General features: G+C 41.1%; 1 long non-coding RNA gene across 5 annotated transcripts in view; it reads right to left on the bottom strand.

The window, feature by feature from the left end:
• The window catches only part of LOC117001404, a 180645-nt gene that overhangs the window by 47960 nt on the left and 113889 nt on the right, over positions 1-18796 (bottom strand). The window lies entirely within an intron of this gene.

Here is an 18796-nt window from a genome sequence, read left to right as displayed (position 1 = left end):
TTCATGGTCTTGAACAAACCTCATATGAGTCCTGGTGCATAACATTAGCAAGGCCTGAATAGCTGGTACATAAAACCTCTGCAGGGGCTCAATAACCTGGTCATGAGCCCACAGTTAATGAACACTTTTCCTGAAATGTCCAGTGGCCTCTCCACTGGCACTTCAGGCAGGATTTCTTCTGCTCCTCTCAGGTGAGGAAAAAGCTGTCCACAATTCCACCCACACTAGGAAACCAGTAGCCTTGACATTTTGCCATCAATGTCAGTGTGGCCAGAGTTTGACCATCATTTTAATAGTTGAAGAAAAAAACAGATGCCTCTCTTTTTTGTTGCTGCCCTCCTGCAGCCAGTGGGTCAGTCATTCCTTGGCTGCAGAAATGTACCTTCCAAGTCAGCAGGTTACAATCATCATTGTATTTGCAAGCCTGTATTCCCATTCTGGATCTAAATAAGTTCTTAGGTAACTGGAAACACTCACAACTAATCACAGCCAGGGTGAAATACAAACAACCAAAGGAGTCTCATCCTGGCTGCAATGCAGACAAGGAGGAAGCAGCAGCAACCTGCAGAGGAGCAGCTTCTGCTGTGTGATTTGAAGCCCATGCTGTGTTTAGCAGGCAGCCCTCACAGGGTGCCACTGTCCTCTTCATCCCTTGGCAAACTCTACCTTTTAGTCTTTTCAGACTGGGCACTCAACAAAGTCTAGGAGAATTAGCTGTCTACTGCTATCAGAAGCCAAGAGGATTTGGATATCCAGCACTGCTTGGCTCCTTTGCAACCCTCAACTTCAAACAGTTTTTCAGTATTTCATGGCATTGTTTGCTAGAAGAAAAAAAAAAATCCCACCAACCAAAAAGAAAATCAATTTGTAAAAAAATAGAAATAAGACAGATGTCCTTTCCATGCCCTGCTATCTATGCAGAAACTAGCCAGGTTGCTAAGGGTTAAATTTGTTCCTGAGTTGGCCCAATCACATTCCTTTTTGCCTTCTTATTAGGTTAAATAAATAGAAACTTCTTGCAATATCCATCCATAACGATAAGCAATTCCCACTATAATGGAGGTCTAATATATAAATTCAGCCCACATCAGTTTTGTGTCAACTAGCAAAAACAGAAACAATGGAAACTAGACAGTCATGGCTCTGCATAGGTCAACAACCAAGGTTATCTGTATTCAATTACTGGTATCTGCAAACTTGCATACTGTCAGCTGATCATAGACTAAATGAAAACTTATCATGCACAGAGGCAGCAAATACATTTATTTGAAGCAGGCATCATATTAGTTCGCTGGTTCGACTGTGGTTAAGGGGAAAAAAGGGGTTATCAGTCTTTTGGGAAATTCTTTCAAATATAACCTGCAGCGAATATCTAAAATTGGGGATTATCTATGCTATAAATCTTTGTTCAAAAAGTAGAAAAGGAACAGAAATTGCTCTGTAGCCCTCTAAGACGATAAATTATATTATTTAACAATAGATAAACTTAGGGCACCTTTCCTGTGGTCCAGCCCTATTGTGAATTAAGCTTTAATCTGCTTCACCTCAACATCTGTTCGGTGGAACCAAAGATCTGGCTGTATTGGACACAGACAGTAATTTGTTTGTTAACTGCTTCTCCGGAACAATACATCATTTCAGAAAACAAAGCATACTAACACAACGCATATTTATCTGTTTCCTCTATCTGTGTTCCTTTTTCCATAAGTGCAAGTTCAGGCTTTTGAAATGTTTTCCTAGAGATAATTTGTGATGCTGTTAGATTCATAACCCTGGAAAAATAGATTATTTCTTTTTCAAGGTTTTTTTCATCTTTGACCAACAGATGTTCTGTTCAAAATCTGAAAGTACTCATGATGTATGTACTAGCAAATTATAATTGTTAACGCCCCTGTGGAAGGAAAATGTCAAATATTTTCTATCAGTAGACTGTTTGGAAACAAAGGCATTTGCTTCACAGAAGTTCACGTGCTCAATCTTCCCATACGGCTTTTCCAGCGGTCTATTCAGTTCAACATTTAACATTTTATTTGTTTTTAGAAGAGGAAGTGAAAATTAACTACACAGAAACAAAAAATAAAACATAAAAGCCAGGCCATCCTGTATTCCATTGTAAAATGACACTCCAGTGCATTTCAGTGATACAAAGGTGACCACAGAAACAAGTCTGTGATCCAGTGCCAGCATTTTACCACTGCACACCAAGGTGGCACTCGAAGAATAAAAAACATCTGGGACCGTGATGTAGATAAATGTCCAAACATATGTCTTCTAATGAGAGCTCTCCACCCCCATGGAGACTGGCTGGACAACTTTGGTAAAAACCATATTTACCTGCAAGTCTCCACCTCCACCTCTCTCTAGTGTGACATACAGCATTTGTTCATACTTCCCACTATTATTTTTAAAGGTGAGATTTATCCTCTATTGAAGGGGCTAAAACCTCTTTGCTAAAACATCTCTTTTCCTCTCTTTCTTTTAACTTGAAACAAGAAAATCACTACAATTTTCAACAATAGCAGGGCAAGCTCTCTGCAGAGCTCTCCTGCAGAAATCTCTTAAATCCATACCCTGACAGCCCTTGTATGCCATCCTTGTATTGTGTAATATTGTGTTGTGCTGTAGTGTCTTCTACTCTAGTCTATATCTCATTGAATTATTTTATCTCCCTCCTCATAGCATTGGGTGTGTCCAAGCCCCTCACAGTGCTGTACAAAAGAATAAGACTTATGTCTAACACATGCAGTCATGATTTGGGGAATCAATCTCTATACCACCAAAATTAATTCTGTTCTGCATCTGTTTCAGAGAGCAAGCCCCACGTGGACTGGAACTTCCTGGCCCTCTCTGCAGCCCCTTGCCCTCTCATTGATGCACTGACCATAGGAGATGCAGGTTACCTCCTTTTACCTGGCTACAGGGCTAACAGTAAAGCATCATTAAAATGGGAAAAATCAGCCATGCAAATGAGCCAGAGAAATGGCTGCCAACCAAGGCAGAGGAACTTTTCCAAGACTGAACCATATCAGGCAGCAAGTTAGTAACTGTTTTGTGGATTCATTTGATGAGATGATAAATATGATAAGAGGGCACCTGAGGTGTTACACAAATCAGGAGAGACTGAGAATCCGTGTTTCTGAGAAGTCAGAGGCAGGAATTTGTGTCTAGAAGAAGAATTGTGACCTACTTAGAGGAATCTGACTTAAGCCCCAAATAATGTTCTTGCTCAAGCATGAATTACAAGCAGCTGAAGAAAGATGAGCTTTTGCACTTGTGCCCTAGCCAAGTTTGCCCACATCTAATGAGCAGAAGTACAACTCGGTGCCATTTTGTATTCCCAGGACGTGGTGCAGATGGAGAAGCTGCTCTGAATGTGGGTCCAGAAGCCATTCACCCACTCCTCCAGGCACTCCACACATCCTTTCTCATGCCTCTCCTTGCAGAGCCTGGAGGTGGAAAGCATCAGGTTCAAGCACAGAGGGAGCAGTGGTAGCTGTGAGAAGCAACCTTACAAACTGGAACCAGAGCTGGCAGCAGTGCCAGGGCATTGGGCATGGATCAGGCTGGAGAAAAAGCATTAACAATTCCATGCTCAGAAGCCTGGAGAGTGAGAAAGCAGCAGTCACTTGTGGAGGGAGGGGAAATGCTAAGCTGCCACACATAAACTCAGGTACGATAGTCTCAGTACAGAAAAATTCCCAGGGGCAAAAAGATGGTGAAAATATGGGTCTTGGTTCACCCCCATGCTGGGCGATGCCTCGCTGCGTGTCAAGTCTGGGCAGATGCTTTGTGTGTTGTGTTATTTGGGCCAAAGTCCCACAGCAAAAAAAAAACTGAGTCCAAATTGAAAGATGCTATGAGTCAGTCTTCTGATGAAAGAGAGGAACGTGATGTTGGGGCTGGCAAACATGATAGTGCTGTGGGATTAAAAGAGAAAAAAAAAAAGAAAAAGAAAAGCCCTCAGAGAAAGGGTATGCAAATGATGGGAAAAAGAGCAAAAGAGGACATTTTCTCCAGGGATGCTATATCCCTGCCTTCCCTTCCCCCAGAGGGTCGTGGGTGAACTCATCAAGTCAGGATCCAGAAGAATGCAAAGATTAATAACTGAACTATCATATCGGCCTCCACAATAGAAGTGTTTTAGTTGGGGTTTGAGGCTGCCTGGATCTGACCTAAGCATATCCCTGAGAGGTGGGAGAGCCCTGGGTGCTGCCCAGCCAGGCTGGGCAGGTTATGAGACATGGCCCAAAGGCTACCCAGGAAACAGCTGGACCCACCTGGCACCACACACACTGTCCAGTTCACGTTTTAACCAACTCCTACTATCTGCAAAGCAAAACTAAATGCTGGCATTGGTACTGCCTGGAAAGGGCAAGGGGAAAGCAGGAATTGCACAGAGCAGGGGAAATTGCAGACTGTGAAGGATAGCTGAATGCTATGTGCTTTTGATTAGCAAAATAAGTGTTTTCTACAGCAAAGGCCTCACATTTAAAGACACCATTTTAACTTGGCCCCAGCAGCACTGGCAATGCAAGTAGGGTAAAAGGAGCAGTAGAAGAGGTGGCTGTTGTCAGAAAACGCTTCCTGGAAAATATTAAAGTTCTCTTGAGGCATGTAGAAAAATTCCAGAATACTGTATTACTATTGTTATTATTATTACCCTTGATCTTTTGGAAGGTGAGGATGGAGTATATGCAGTTTTAAAGAACGAAGACAAGACATCTGTAGCCTTTAAAAAGAAAAGCACAAAGGCTGCTAGGCTCTCCTTACAACATTTTTAATTATTTTCCTTAAGTTTCCCAAATAAAAACACATTGCATGGAGCCTCACCCAATAAAACTATGCGGGTAAATGCAATACCCATTGTCTAATCAATATCATATTGCTCATGGCTTTAGCTTGTTCAATAGCTGAGCTCATTGACTCCTGAGTTGCACCTTAGGATGCCAATATCTGCTCAATGTTGGACAAACTGCATTTGTCATTCCCTGTAACCGAGTTCTTTAATCTCATTAATAACCCACAGATACTGAAACACAGTTTTGAATGAGCTGGCTGGGCTCTGCCAGGTTTCCACGTGTGCTCCAGCTCAGGGTCATGTGCTGTATGTTAAATAAGGCTTATTGCCCTGCAGAGGCTGCAGCCCTCCTGTCCCACTGCTCCTCAACCCAGACACCCACAAATGGCACAAACTGCAAAAAAATAAAAGCCAAGAGGAGCCATCAGATAGGGAGAATCGTGTCTGTATTTAGTGCACCATAGCCCCCATACCATATTATCTGTGGTGGCCTCAGCCCCGAGCATGGGGGAGGCAGGAACACCTCCTGCTCCCCACGCCTCATCCTCTGCTCGCCTGCATATGGCAGAGAACCCACGTGCTCCAGCCCCACAAGTGTGCATCAATAAATTATCTTCATTGGAAACACATTGCAAACAAAATGCAAATGGCAAGAAAGTGCTTGTTCTCAGAGGTCTGTCTTGAGAGTTCATCTACCCAGATTATAAACACTTGATAAGCATCCTGGTTTTCAGGCTAACTGTCTGTATGGCAGATCCCAGGACTAGGCTCCTGGGATTTCAAAATGTATCATGAAATAAAAACAGCTGCAAGGGAAACTCATATGACTAGGATAGGTGCCATATAGCAATTAACAGCCAGAAGTTTTGATCTGGAAAATCACATTTATTTTAATTGCTTCACTGTTGTGTTCATAAAGAATTTGGCTCATTTGATTATTTTCCTTATTAGATATACTACTTAACTTTGGAACAATGTAGTCATTAGTTCCATTGTTCGGGGTTTTTCATTGCACTGAAATGAATGACAGAGACATGTTCTGCAAGGAAGATTGTTTATAAATATTTATCATAGCCTTAACAGATATTTGTGTAATCCATCCTAATTTTTCTAGCACATAATTCACCAGTTATTTAATCTGTTGTGTGATGAGTGACAGTTCCTTAACCTTGAGTTCAATAAGGCATTAAAAGTGTGTGATCTCTTATCACAAGAACAAAGCAGGAGAGTAACTCATCTCTTTTATACATTCCTGTGAAAACTGGCATTCTCTCAATTTTCCTTTAGCAGGCTGTTTAAAGGAGATGCACGTGTCTGAGCACTCTCACTTCTGCCATTCCTTTCTGAATTTTGCCTCGACACCATGGCATGGATCAGGCGTGGCTCCAGGAGTGGGGTGGGGTGGGGTGGGGTGGGATGGGATGGGATGGGATGGGATGGGATGGGATGGGATGGGATGGGATGGGATGGGATGGGATGGGATGGGATGGGATGGGATGGGAGTGGGGGTGAGATGGAGTGGGAGCAGGGCTGGCATGAGGACACGCGTGCCCAGGCACGGCGGCTGTGAGCGCACCTGAGAGAGGGGCTGGGACCATAAAATATGCATAGGCCCTTCTGCAGCAAACGAATCTGCTTAATTGAAAGGAATCGGGAGGTGAAAAATGAAACTTGGCAGTTCAGCTTCGCTCCACCATTTGGTGGTTGTTGTGGGACTCCAGCAAAGGGAGCTATCACTGCGGGCATAATTTACTTGATTTTAAGGATCCATATGAATTCTGGCGACATACCAAGTAGCCATTAGCTATGAGGAGTGTTTCCCGATGCTCATTTGTTTTCCATGTGTGAATTTTCACTCTTCCAAACTTTCTTTAGAAAAAAAAAGTACTTTTTCTTCATCAATTCCATGTGGAAAATAAAACAAAAATACAGATAATAAATTATTCAAGGAACACAACCGATTTTTTTTTAATGGAAAAATACTGGTTCTAGAATCAAACTGGCAGCTTGCTTTGATTTTGATAAGCGTTAAGTTTTATGTTAAGTGTTATAAAATGATATGCTTGTTCACATACTCCAGCATACTCTTTCTGTGCAAATTATCCTAAATAGGGTAACTCAATAGCAAAGTAGGCGGGTTTATAATGCTATTACTATTAGAAAAATACCCTTAATGTGATACATATGCAGGATGCTATTACATCAGTAGGCTGCATTTATTAAGTATGCAGAAGCAGCCCTGTGGATCAGAGCAGAGATGCTGGGTCTGTAACACATGTAACTTGGCTTAGTCTTGGGGTCAAAATCTGTTAATGCAATTTTCTGCATAAGAACAAGAATTTAAAATCCATGTGGTTTTAATGATACATTCAAGATTGGGGGGTGTATGGGGGTGTGTTGATTTTGTTGGATTTTTTTATTTGTCCTACTGACATTAAATGAGAAATTTTGTGAAATTTGTGTGTCAGACACTGAAGCTAATCTGTCCAATAAGACAAATTTAAAAAAAAAAACCTTTCAATTTATTTGCTTGAAAACTTTAATTTTGGTCAAGTCATGTTTCAAATTAAAAATATCATTAGTGATAATTTGCATTTACTTATTGAAGCATTACATGATAAACCAGAACCATGTGTCAAAATGTAACTCTCATAAAATAAGTGCACTGAGATAAAGGGACTTCAGAGATTTAAAAAATCAATGTGACACTCAAGACATCTAAAAAGTGTGCTTGCCTTTAGAAAGGGAGTGTTTCTATTTCAAATAATTAATATGTTTTGGTTTCTTCATTTTTGTGGTCTTGTAGCAAAGCTTATATCTAAGGCACTGTGTTGAACATGCATATTTTGTACTGAGCTCTAGTTTGTGTCTATTTAACAGCTACTCACAGCTGTCTCTGCTTTGAAAGTTTTGGGATAAACTTTCTTCCTGCACTCCAGTTGATACAAAGCACTGATATTATTTTTAGTGGCTCTGCCCAGGCCAGGGACCAGCCAGCTGCTGCCCATGGCACCCAGGAGTCCCTGCACACTGTGCCACCACTGCACAGCACAGCACACCTCAGGGAGGCTTTTCCTGCTGAAGGGAAAACCTGCAGCTCATCTGGTCAATATGTAGATTTCTCTTTCAAGATTTGCTGCTAATTTAACTGTGCAAAACACTCCTGACTCACTAGAATGCTAGGAAGTAATGTAAAAATTGCAATTTGCCTTTTTCTTGGTAAACTAAGGAGAAGGAAAGTGTGAGTTGTTGCTAACAGGTCTGGGTCTGGAAAGCTTTCATCAGAGTGAATAGGAAGCACAGGACAGGGAAGGCTTCTTGATTTTCCTTACTCAAAAAGTTAAGAAATAGTGTGTTAAAGGAAGACTGCTTTCACAAGGTCCGTGTTAGACCTCTCTAGCCATTCAAAATTCAAACCATAGAAGCTTCTGGTATCACCCTGCTGGGGATGAAGCACAGAGGAGCACACCCCAACAGGTCTGCAGCACCCAGGGCAGGACATGGCCATGGCTGAGGGCTCAGGCACAGCGAGACAGAAGTGCAGCAATCAGGTGCCCCACTCAGAAATGCAAAGTTTATTGCTGTAACAAGCAAGACAAAAAAGCACATTTTGAAAGCAAGAGGCAGCATACACTGACAAGAGGATGTAAGTCCCCTTTGGTGTGGAACAACAAATAATCACCACCACTTGCCTCCATGTCCAGGGAGCACACCAGCACCTGAGCAGTCCACCAGTATATGTAGGATAATGTATTTTATGTATTTTATATATTTTATCTCTGTACGTACTAAAGAGTTCTGCTGACCATGTCTCTTTTCCTCTGAACTGGAATTTTAAATTTAAGGGGTTTTCTTTGACCTCACTAATTTACATGCACCTGGTGAGATGTTCTAACCAAAGAGCCTCATCAGATCTCCTGTGCAGAGCTCACTGGGGGCTGAAGGTGTGCATGTCCAGGGCATGAGCTCAGCAGCTGAAGTTACATCAGGGATGGTGAGGAGTGTGAGTTGCCAGGTGGTGAGAAATTGTGTGCTGGGTCTCACCATAACATGTATGGAGTGTACCTCTCTACCTGCATAGATGTACCTAGAGAGACAGGATTTACTGTACACACATACATGTGTTTATACATTATATACCCACCTGGGCTGTAGTTTTGGTCCTGGCACCCTTGTGCCACATTCTGTTTGACTCTGTGATGATGATGGACTCTTCCATGGGGTTAATTGTGGCTTTTGGGAGAAGAGGTTGTTCTTTTTTTAAAACTCTGTTCCTGGACACAGCTCCTTGAGCTTTCCACAATTGAATGGTGTACTTATATGACTAACACTACTAAGCTACTTTTTGACACTTTTGACATAAAAACTCTCATTTCATTGACTGTACCTACAAAATACTTGTACAAAGTTTTAATTATACACCTAGCAATTAGGATATTAACTCAAATCATTATATATTATCTTCTAATCTTAATATGTGTTAATGGCAACTGCAACAAAGAGAGATGTGCATAAGAAATTAGAATTAATTGCTCTGTAGTACAGATGACTTATGCTCTTCCAAGAGGCGAGCTGGTGCTGGGAGAGGCAGACTCATTCCCAGCAGGCAGAACTTTTATACAAAGAAAATGGAACTTGGGGTTTTTTTAACAACTGTTCCTTTTCACTTTCTCAGTGAACTCCATGCCTCTGTTTAATGGTGCAGCAGGCCTGGCTTTCTCCAAAGTTTCATTCCTCTGGCTTGCAATGCCAGAACTATACAACTGTCTGTGTGAATAAGGCATTTTCTCTAAGAACAGGCCTAATGGTTAGAGTCAGTCTTCCAGATGGGCTGTAAAACTCTTTGAAACCACTCCACTCAAAGGATATTATACTCCTGAAGCTGTATGTTTGTTTTATTATAAACAGAGATTCCTAAGTACAAAACATAGAAATGCTGCCTACTTCTGAAGCAAACTGACATGTGGAGCCGTGCTAGATCTCAGCTGAAACAAAACTTAATTTATCACTCCCTAAATATCAAAGGAGCTTGAGGAGGAGCCATATCACATTTGGTCTTTTCAACAGAAAGACATTGTGGGTGAATGAAAAGCCCATGTAGTTTTCCTTCACTATCTGACTGATAGGCATGGGGTGGTGTCCCTCCAGCCAATTCAGCCCTTCCCATGTCCAGCCCTGCAACCCCAGCAGCAGCTCTGCAGGATGAGTAGCATGCTTGACACTGATTTTTCTCTTCTCATCTCCTCAGAGAGGGCCCTGTAGACCTCAGTGCTGAGCTGGAGACGTGTAGGGGGGTGACAGGGTGAGCTGCTGGCCGTGGGTGCAGCAGCTCCCAGGTGCTCACCTATGCCAGGACATGCTGCCAACACCATCCACTCCATCAGCACCTCATGTCAGCCCTAACAGCCACACAGCCACTGAAAGGCCTGGGTTGGAAGGGACCTTGAAGATCACCTTGTCCCAAACCCTCTGCCAAGGGCAGGGACACCTTCCACTATTCCAGGCTGCTGAAAGCCCCATCCAACCTGACCTTGAATATTTCCAGAAAAGGGGCAGGCACAGTTGCTCTGGGCATCCTGTACCATCCTGCACCATATCCATTCAGAATATTTATATATATATATATATATATATATTTGTATAAAATGGTCCTTTGTACAACTTTTGTCCATTGAAAGACCAAGCAGTCTGCCTGAATTTGCCAAACCAACCAATCTAATAATTCTCTCAAGAAGTAGAGAGAAAATTCAACATGTTTCTGCACCATGCAAGTACCATCAGCCCTTTGGTGGGAACAGACTTTCTAGCACTGTTGGCCTTGTCCTCTTCCAGGGTGTGATTCTCCTGCCTGAAGTCAGTAATAAAGGTTCTCCCCAAAATGTCACACTTGGGCTGATTTCCAAAATGTGCCATGCACCTGAATGATGGCTGCTCAGGAGAATCCATAGCGAGATGGGAAGAGAAGAGCCAGCTTCAAGCAGCCACTGTCTACTGTCACTGGTGTATTCCTTGGAAACATGAGAAACTGGAATTGTCCCTGAAAAGCACAATAACCATCCCCATTATGATTTGCCAGACACCACCCATAAGAGAAAAGCTAAGTGGACTTTTTAATCTGAATTTGTACAGGCTTTTCTGCCATTCTTTAAGTAGATTCATTATTATTTTTTGCCCATAATTTGTATAAAGTACTTAGCATTCAAAACAGATCCTTTTTAACCTTTTACCCAACTTAGCTTTTTGTACTTCTTTTTTTAAAAAAAGGGGGAGAGATGGAAAGGGAGAGAAACCCTTTAAGTACCCTGGGCCTGGGTTCCTTCAGTATGCAGGCTGTAAATGTTTTACTTTGATTTGAGATACATGACAATAAATTAGGGGACATTTATCAAAGCTGCTTTGTTGCATTGCTGACAAAAGCTGCTTTTTGCATAAATTACTGCATTATACAAATACACTTAGCAGGATCCTGTTTCTTTGATGTTGGTGGAGGAGATTTATGTCCAATGGAGTTTTTATTTATCTGCCCTGTTCACCTCAACAAGGGCAGGACATATTCCTCAATTAGTTCCATACCCCTAGAAATGACATATATATCTCACAACTAGAAGCAGAGAAATTTAAACAAAACAAAACAAAAAAGCACAAGTGCACTTTTTCTGGCAAGTCTAAACTACTGTGCAGTGTAAAAAGTAAATATTAGGCTGGAGCTGTGGCTTTGAAATCTTTGTTCTCAGACTGCTTTGAAAGCTATTTAAGTAAGCTAATTTTGACAAAACAATATTCCCTTTGCAGAAAAGCTTTTCTAGACTTCATTAAGAGACTAAGTAAATACGAGTCCTTTTCAACAAATACTTGATAGCCGAATAAGTAGGTTAAAAGAATAGATTCCCTGGGCGGTAATCCTCTCTGGAACTGTATTTATGCTAAAATCTCTTCCGATGAATATCTAATAAACTAATGAAGGCCATCTTAGGCTAAATGGTGAATTAGGGTGGTTAGAAAGGAACTTGTCAAATGAATAAATTGGCTAAACAGTTGCACTACTTAAATGAATATAGAATCTCTTGAACACCATTTCTGAGTGCTATTCTTCTGTCACTCACCGTCTCCATACCTCAGTCCACACGTAATTTATTTTGTTCCTGGGTCAGGGGTTCAAATGCAGCCCTATGTGGCCACTAAGAACTGTTGCTGTACAATGGCCTGAGATCATTCCAGAGAACCCTTTTCTGCCTCATAACTCAAAAGAAAAAAACCCAAAAAGCAGAAGTTTACCATTGCCCTGTATATTTATACATATATACATAATATAGTTTGTAAATATATATTATATATAATGCATATATATCTATACACATATATAGTGTTGTCTGTCAGTCTTTGGCATATTTTTTAATCAGTGCCAGAGTATCACTGAGCTGCACCATGAAGAAGAGGTGATCTGGAGTACTGGAGACTACAGCTTACAGCCCCAAAGTTGTCAGGGCCTAGGATAACTTTAAAGCTTTGCCAGTGAGGGAAAGAGCTGATGCTGAGAGGGCTGAATCAGCTCACACAGATGGTTTTGGAGCATTGTCCTCCACATCCTTGGAGAATCATTCCCCAAAACTAGAGTGAAGCCCCTACCTCTCTGCAGCACTACACTGAAGTAAAAGGTTCATAATTGGCACCTCCCATGTTTCACCGTTTCTTTCCTGGCCTTTGCCATGCATGTTTTGATCAAAATATTTGTGTCAGAAGGACTTCGAGCATTTGTTCATTCTTGTCTAAGAAACTACTGAAAGTTTTCAATTCATATTAAAAAAAGCTTTTCTAAAAAAATTAAAATATTTCATTAGCAAACTCTTGCATTGCTTGAAAGATGCTCTTACATGTTAACAATTAGGATTTTTAAACTGGATCACACTTTTAAAAAACACTCTAGAAAAAGTCCTCTGTCCTTTCCCCTCCATCCACACCCAAGATTTAAAAAAAAAAAAAAAAGTGAGATCCTTTGAACATTTCATGATGGTATGATGGCAGGAAAACAATAAAATTATACAAAAATACATTTTCATTATTCAGGCAGCTCTGGGGAACGTATTCCACACAGTGCATTTCAATGATCCCAGACAATGAATTACTATCATAATTTGTTCTTAAAGTCTGTTTAATTGGCTTACTTAGCCACCTGTTCAGCGTAGTTACCATGAAAACATGGTAAGTGAATTGGTTTTGCTAAATTTCTGAGTGCCAGCCTTTCATCCTTCATCCTGCCTCCTTCACCCATAAAGTATCGAGCAATGCTTAGCACAGATTTAAAAATAGTGTCATAGCCATGCAACACATATTTTAGCTAATCAGGAAGGAACTGAAAAGTTATAACAATGCTATGCTAATCGCGGCATTTACTCACTGTCAGCTCTGCCTGTTCCTGGGTGAGTGTCAATTTGTTACATCCCACTGCACATATAATAATGGGGAAAAGGTAAAGAATGATATGCATGCTTAATGTATGTAGGGAGATAGATGCTACACACTCCTCCAGCCAAATTACATTGCATCACATGAAGAAGTTCTGAATAAAGGAGTAAAATTGTGAGAGGAAATTCAGCCAAGGACTTTGAAACTGTGGTCCATTCTTTTAAAAAAATTTTAAAAATTAAAGAAAGAAAAAGCAAGCAGAGTCAAAGGCATGAACTTCCATTTAGCAACACTCACCACATTAAAAGAAAAAGTTATAAGGCTCTGGGGCACCCTTTGTTGCCTGCCATGAGTCAGATTGCTTTCCTTGAGACCAGTGTAAAGTATGTTTTCAGAACAGCAGATTCTGAGAAGGAGAGGGGTTCAGCAGCAGAGCATAATTAGCACTCTCTAAAACTGGAGCTACAGTGTAAACAGCTCCAGTCTTCACTGCACAAAGCAAACAAACAATCCCAGCTGAGAATTCCCTGGCAGGAACCGAGCAAATACGGCCCTCGCTGCTGACTGCTGTTATTGCTATGGTTGCTTAATCAAAACAGACAGCAGCATGTAAAAATGTAAATATTTGATATTTGTTAATACAGTCCTAAGTTATTGCTCTGGCCTGCTGGTTTGGTTCCATGCATCGGGATCCTCGTGCAACTCGCTCGTCATACATTTCAGCAGAGGAATATTTTTAAGAAGCCATTATCTAAACTGCTGATGTAATAAGGCACTGGTATATGAAATACACTTAATAACTCAACTTCAGTTATTTATTGTGAACGAGGGTGCATTCTCCTTGATTCCATTTCCCAGCAAAATATAAGTGGAGCTTTCATCATGAGTGCTTGAATTTATGGCAAGCAGACCAAGTGACATTAAGAAAGCCACACAATCCCTTCATTCAGGCTTTAATAAGGAAGCCAAGGAAAAATTATCCAAGCTGGTTTGCGGGTGACAGCACAAGAACTTTTTGGAGTCAGAAAGTTAGCACGGAGGCTCCCTGTCAGCCCATTAAAAAGCAAGGTTGGCATTCCCAGATATTGGAACCATGTGTGCAGAGGAATTTTTCTTCTGGTAAGACATTCCAAATATTGTCCCAGAGCCAAACACTTCGGTGTTAGACTAATTTAAGCAGTATGTTGGAATCAGCTCTCAGGACTTTGATCATATGGAGATCGTTTGTTACAAATTGAACTAACCCAGTCTCTATTTCTGGTGGATCAGAACTATGGATTTGTTGAATTAAATGCCTCATTTAATGCAGTTTGCACATGAAAAGAAAGCTGCACTCAGGAATCTGATAGTGAATTTTTCACCTAACCAACAGGTCTACTTTTTTATTACTTTTAAACCTAATCCATACTCAGTCCACACTGTTCTTAATAAGCCCGAGGCTGTTTGGAGTGAAGGTTTAAATCAGCTCGTATGTTATGGGGGGAAAGCATCACTGAATTATCAAACCGTGTAATAAGGAACACATTTGAATCCAATTCTAGAAATAATTTTATGAAGAAAAATAAATTAGTCCTCGGTTGTTATTTACCATCCAAATAGCTCAGTGCTCTTTCATGACAGCAGTGGACAGAAAGCTGAAAAATGATTTTGCAGACATACTATTTTCTCCCTGCTTCTCATTGCTATCCCCATTTTTGCAGCTGAACTATTGTGAGGGTTAAAAGTGCACAAAATAAAGCATTTCCACATATGGCTGCACTTTCTTTTCATTTCTTGAAGTTATAATGTCTTTAACTGTTGATAATGATATTATAAACTGTCATTTAGTGCATTTTGAGTATATTAAATACATGAACAAAAGATGTGTGGTTCCAGCTGGACTCTGATCAGAAACACTGAGATCTGATTCACTGAAACTGCAGATAGCAACGTGCAGAGCTTGTGAGGAGCCTTGTGGAACAGGTAGCAGTTGCAATAGTAACAGAATAAAATAATTGATTGAAATAAAAGAACCTGACAGCAATTATTTCTCCATTGGATGAAACAGAGAAATGGGTACCTAAGTGATATCTAATGGAAGAGTCATTGGCAGGCTGCTGCACAGTGGACTGACACAGGGCTTGAGTATATCACAACTCTCTGCCTTGGGGAACTCAGGATTTACACTGTTTTCAACACATTTTCATCTGGAGTCTCACACAAAATAAAAGCAGGAACACCAGCAATTCCCAGGGACCCTTCCTCTCAGTCCCAAGGGAATCCACATAACAGAGCTGACATGGAAGGAAATGGGAACACTGCTTTCTGCCCAGAAGGGGCCACATGAATCTCTCCAACCTCATGGCTTTGAAGGGACCCTAAAGCTGGAAAGCTCTGATATATGGATATCATTTTTTAAGACATCTCACTGTTTTACTGGCTTAGCAAAGAGATAATATGCCATGGTATATGCAGCCTCAGCCCCTTGGTGCTGTTACAGGCATATCCAGCCACTACAGCTGGAAAAGGAGCTAACCAAAAACCCAGAAAGGTGAAATCACTCTCCAGACACGAGCCCTGAGCAAGAATTATCAAGACCTTATTGGGTTTTAGAAGACAGGAACAGAGCATGGCATGACCCTAAGCCTGACCAAGGCAAGCTCAATCCCCAGTTTAGGCTGATCATGGTGCTTCCATTGCATTGAGCTCCATGGGAACCATCCTGAGCCTCCCCTGTGCTTACCCAGGCCGTGGGGGATGATGGTGAGCTTGGCACAACCAGTGTAGAACACCAGCCAGGAGAGGGAAGCAATAAGGGGTTTGTGTGCTCCAAATCCCATCCTGGGGCGGGGGGAGGGAAGGATCTCCCACGGATTGTCCATTCCAACTCCCACTGCATGCACAGAGCAGAGTTCATTCTGCATAAAGAGAAGGGAAACTGCTCCTTTAGGGAAAAAAAACCCAAAACAACACAAACAACAGTTATCTAGCAGATACTGATTTATACACACGCACACGCGTTTATATATGTTTTTTATTGGCAAATAAAGAAAGATCAGATCTTTAATGAAATCAGGATGGGTTTGGGAGGTGAACTTGAGCTGAACTCCCCAGATTTTCATGGGACTTCAATTAAAAGGGTTTCAGAGGAGTTGCTGAAAGCCAAGCACTTGCCATTGAAAGCCTAATTTAAAATGAGAAGCATTTTTGCACCACATTTCTCAGTGAAATTCTATCCCTGATCCTCATTATATACTTTTTTCTTGAACAATATTTTTTTTAGATAAACCATGTGACAATGTATATAAATTTTATCCTCAGGTGTTATGACCAGTGCACACGTAGTGGCTACAGTGACTAAAGAAACCATCATTATTGTGCAGAAAATCACTCTGCCCTCTCCACTCTAAAACTAGTGGTGAAATTTCAGTCAGAACTTGTTGTCATGTATGATATATAAGGATTTAGATATCTGGTAAATACTAGGACTAGCAAAAAAATGTGGTTTGGGGGAAAAGGAGTGAAATCTAACTTCAAAACAAAACAGAAGAACATAATTAAAAATAAAGGTGGTTGTTTAATTTCTGCTTACCAGCTTATTCTCCTTCAATCCCAAGAATACAAGGTAAATACACAGACTTATTTTAGGGCCCTTTTCAATACCAGTGGAATCACACAACTCAATCTTTGAGCTTTGCCTTCAAAACATATCCCTTGCTTGACAAGATGCACTACAATTCAATCTGAACATCAACTTCTGGGTGTGGAAACAAACTAGAGATTGAAGAGTGACAAAAAATGGACACAGAGCCTGGAGTTTCAATGGCTTGAAAGCATTAAGGTAAAACATCTTGTTTTAACCAGGTACCAGGAAATAAGTTACTTTGAAAACCATTTAAATAAATAATACTTTACTGTGTAATGAAACATGATGGAATAGAAATTATTGCAAAATTTTTAAAGTAATGATGGGGGGAGGTGTGCCTAAAATAACAAAATCCAGCACTGTGTCAGGGACACGGTTACCAAGACAAACTTTATGTGCTGTGGGGTGGAACCTCTCCCTCTGCCCAAGCTATCTGCACTGCAATTGAATAATAACAGACCTGAAAACCATGGCTGGGCTCTTGGAGCTGACATGTAAGACTAAGCACTGCAGTTTCATGGTCTCACATGCAAATGGCAACAATAAATAGACTGAAAGGCCTTGTTCCAATTAAAACATTAATTTCACATATTTCTTCTAGTTTTCATTTTCCTATGATCATTTCTTCTGTTCTCACTGTGGACTTCTAACTCACTTAAGAAAAGGCAAAACCAGATTGTCCTCAAAGGATCTCCAGTCTCCTTCCCTTCCTGCCAGCTTTGTGAGGGTGCTTAAAAGAAAATAATTCGTTCTCTCACCCTTTTGGATGATCAGTTGTGTCCTAATACCATCTTTGTCCTCGTGGCATTCAGCTGTGAGAAACAAACTCCAAAACCTCCTTTTTGTAGTCTGGGAGAAGAACTGAAAGTTCAGATTGCCAAACCTGGATGCTAGGAAAGTTAGAGTGCTGGATTGTCTCTTTTGGGGCTGAAATGTGGCCTTAAAATTGTGTGAATACTCAGAATATTCAATTTTGTCACGGTTCCACAGAGATGGTTCCCACCCTGGTTAAACTTCAGTGTGAGAGCATTGGGCAGCAGCCAGCCTTTTCCAGGTCAGTATTGTGTGCCTTGGCTGGTGATTACTGCAGAGCTCCTACCAGAGCCTGGGACTGCAGGGCTTGCTGTTGATGTTCAGAGACATTGAGCATGCCAGAGATCCAGCAGGACAAGGCTCTGGGGAGAGGCACAGCTGCAGCTTTGCTGGGCTCACCAAAGCACTCAGTTTCTGCTGGCTGAATGTCTCCAGTGGAGCAGGAGTCAGGTATTGGGGCAGCATCTCCTTCTACACACAGACTGTCCACCAGCACCTGCAGAGTGGGGCACACCAACCCAGCAGATCCTCATTTATACACACACACACATACACACACATATATATGTTATTATATTATACATTATTATGTGTTACATATTGTATTCTTATATATTTTATAGTATTTCAAATAAATATATTCCTGGTTGGTACCAGAGACCCACCAGTGGGGTTGACACACCACTGAACCACGTATTAGGACAGGTTTTCATACAGAAATAGATAACCTGGTATGAGTTAGAGGAAAGAGCTTGTGATCTGGTACCTCACCCTCAGCATGCTGCACAGACCAGAGCTAACTTCAGCCAAACCAGGCTGCTCCCAAGATGCCCAGGATTTCACAGATAGTGACAATCTTCCAATTGATGTTTTCAGCCTGCTATAATGCAGCAAGGGGAAAATCAGAGCAGATTTTTCTCTCTGCTCATACCTTTCATTCCCACAGTTTCTGATTTTACAAAGAGACTGATGCTATTTAAAATGCCAGATTCATTAAATCTTTTGTTTTCTCTAAATAAGAAGAAAATGGTTTCTCGCAATTTTATGGGAAGCCATCAATCTTTCCCAAAGTGACTTTCTGTATGGAAGAAAATAAACATCGCTGTGTATGTAAAGCAGAGCAGAAAGGCTGCAGTCATGGGCAAAGCACTGCTTTC

The sequence above is a fragment of the Catharus ustulatus genome, chromosome 11 (assembly GCF_009819885.2).
Source record: "Catharus ustulatus isolate bCatUst1 chromosome 11, bCatUst1.pri.v2, whole genome shotgun sequence".
NCBI classification, from domain to species: Eukaryota; Metazoa; Chordata; class Aves; order Passeriformes; family Turdidae; genus Catharus; species Catharus ustulatus.
This window is presented reverse-complemented; position numbering and strand designations above follow the sequence as displayed.